This window comes from Notothenia coriiceps, unplaced genomic scaffold (assembly GCF_000735185.1).
Source record: "Notothenia coriiceps isolate Sejong01 unplaced genomic scaffold, NC01 NC01_scaffold00037809, whole genome shotgun sequence".
Lineage (NCBI taxonomy): Eukaryota > Metazoa > Chordata > Actinopteri > Perciformes > Nototheniidae > Notothenia > Notothenia coriiceps.
In genome coordinates, this window is record NW_011370510.1 from 1 (window position 1) to 3,057 (window position 3,057).

A 3,057-nucleotide genomic window follows, 5' to 3' on the forward strand; every position below is an offset into this window, starting at 1 on the left:
GGGGGGGCCTTCAGTGGTGGCCGCTCTGCTGGCCTCTCTTCCCTGGAGCTGCTCAGATTATCCAGCTTATTGTTCAACATACTGTACATTGTGTTGATGATTATCCATCCATCCTCAAATCTACATCTGAAAAATACACAACACCCATTTTACACTGAACTCCTCAAGCTAGTCCGGCTATCGAAAAGGTCCCATAATGCTTTAGTTGCACAATGGGAAATGTTGGAGCCAGTGTTTTTTGGAGTTTCATCTATAGAAGGCCCACTCTTTTAGGAATGCCATTTCTACATTGTATAAAGCACGTAGTACTGTGTGTTCAGAAGTGGCTAATCCTGGCTTCTAAACGTTCTGAAGCCACATGATGGTGTCAGACACACATTCCCAGAAAGCACGCAGAGATGCTGTATGGTTCCACTCGGAAAATTATGATTTATTAATCAATAACCTCCGGTTGACTTTCGGGAAAAAAATGTATGAATCCAAATCCAAATATCACTTTTATGATCAGGCATCATCAAAGATAAGGAGACAGAAATAATGTGATGAATAATGTGCCAAAAATACTTAAAACAACGTGCCAAATGAGATCTATAATAACATGATTTGTCATTTGGTTCCACCATCTGACCCACAAACACACCATACTCTTGTCCGTTTGAAGCCCCCCCGACAACAGGTGGAGGCTGGCGTCCTTTATTCACGATAGGGTGTCCGCATCTAAACATAATTATATAAAGATAAGATAACATACATAAGTTAACAGTTCTAAAAAACAAAACAATAATAAATAATGCTGTAACTCAAATATATCTATTAGATATTTTCATCATCAATCAAAAATCTGTTAATGGTTCCATCAGTATCAAAGTCTGATCGTTCTTCTCTGTACCACAGAGCGACAGTGTGTTCCAAAAACTCCTCAACCAATCAATCAAATGTTTGTTTATTTAGCCCAATATCATAAATGACTAATTATTTCTTTACAGTTTCTACAGAATACGTCAAAATCTGTCCTCAGACACAACGAGCAAAAACTCCAAAAGAAACCCCACAGTTAGCAGTTAGACTTTAGGGTCCCATTTAGAGTAAATTAGTCAAAACAGCAGTGAGTGATTGGGGCGGGGCTTCCTTGTGATTAAAATGTAATTCATGAAAGTTTATTGCAACATTTTGGTCTTTTAAATAAGGTATGATTTTTTTCAGATTTATAGCACCATATTGTGTCACTTCCTGTTCTACAAGAAAGAGAGGACAACCACAAAGATGGCGGCGGCGAAAACACCAAACTGGAGGCATCAGAACGGCACACTGAAGACAGTGACTGTACTGTGACTGTGAAGCACCAGAGGGATTTTTATATGATCCAAAATACAGCCGTTATTTAATCTAAACAGAGACAACAATCCAGAGGTGAATGATCTTTACAACGGTAGTAGTAATTATACAACGACTAATGAACATAAAACTAAATCAAGTTAAATATAATAAATTAAATATGCCTTGACAGCCGATCTTCCTCTTACCCTTTCATCTGTGTTACTCTACTGTGTGTCCAGATGAATCTCTCTCCACTCGGCGGGATGTGTCACTTCCTGCTCTCTGCGGTTGTCATGGAGAGGCCAGGGCTCCAGCGATAAAGAGCCATCTGCCGTCAGCATGACCACCTACAGCCCGGCCGCCGTCACGGCAACCGTGATTGATGTCCCCAAGAGAGAGAGAGAGAGAGAGAGAGAGAGACTCCTGTTTGCTCCCAGTTTAAAGTCTCTCTCTGATTCCATGGGAGACAAATGGTAAAAACATGACATCAAGAGCACACACACACACACACACACACACACACACACACACACACACACACACACACACACACACACACACACACACACACCTCACTTCCTGCTCCGGCAGAGGGAGGATGTAATAATAATGAGAGTTTGGAAGCACAGATAAACTCTTTCTTCCTCTCCTCAGATGTTTCTAGATGTTCTGTTTGTGACGCTGACAATTGAGTGGCCCGACCAAGCAAGGAGGCAAAGGCAGAACGTCCAAAAATACAACCCGGTGTGGGCATTTATTAAATGATCACAATGACACACAGCCTCAATCCTGCTGTTGTTTCCCTGAGCACAGCCTCCAGGATCTCACACACACTACCTCCAAACAGAAAAACCCCAGAGCCTAAATGCCCAACCCAATCAACCCAACAGAACACAGGTGAGCGGGGAGGATACAACACAGGGCACCAGGTGCACACAATCAATGGCAACAGACATGGGGAAAGGGGAACACATTTCAAAAATAAAATACGATAAACACTACATCAATAAATAGTATAAATTGTACAAAAATGTGCACATATATGCAAGGCCCGCAGTCCACAGTGACGAAGTTACCTTCGTCACACTGTTTATTATAACTGTTGCTGAAGTTCAGCTCAGACTTGACACCATGAAGAAAAGGATAGCTGTTTGATGACAGGTGCCACGTCCATGTTGTGGTAGTTCCTGCTGTCCAGCACTGCAGGTGGATGGGGGGGGGGTTGGGGGGGGGCTTTATTACTTTATTTGAATGATGAATGGGAGAATGCGAGATTATTACCATTGGACAATCCATAAAAACCCTGGATTATATTCATTTATGAAATATGTTTTACCAAGGCTAATGCTAATGTTAAACACATTTCACCACCATATATGAATTTTACACAATCAATAAATAAATCAATCAATCAATCAATCAATCAATCAATCAATCAATCAATCATTGTTTATTTATATAGCCCAATATCACAAATGTTACCTTTGTCTCAGTAGACTTCACAGTTTGTACAGAATATCAGTATGACAATACAACACCCTCTGTCCTTAGACCCTCACATCGTACAAGGAAAAACTTCCAGAGAAAACCCACAGTTTAAAGGGAAAAATGGGAGAAACCTCAGGGAGAGCAACAGAGGAGGGATCCCTCTTCCAGGACGGACAGACGTGCAATAGATGCCGTGTGTAAATTGAAAATATAATACATTTGCAACATAGGTAGTCCAAATGTTTGGAAATG

The 3,057-nt window shown here is 41.1% G+C and overlaps 1 long non-coding RNA gene across 1 annotated transcript; it reads right to left on the minus strand.

Annotated features, from left to right (window-relative positions):
• Nucleotides 1–488: 488 nt before the first annotated feature.
• LOC104967815 (uncharacterized) lies at nt 489–2,283 on the minus strand. The gene is made up of 3 exons (XR_800762.1): nt 1,889–2,283; nt 1,524–1,664; nt 489–717 (listed from the first exon to the last, which is right to left on the minus strand). It is a non-coding gene; the product is annotated as an uncharacterized lncRNA (long non-coding RNA).
• Between the last annotated feature and the right edge of the window lie 774 nt (nt 2,284–3,057).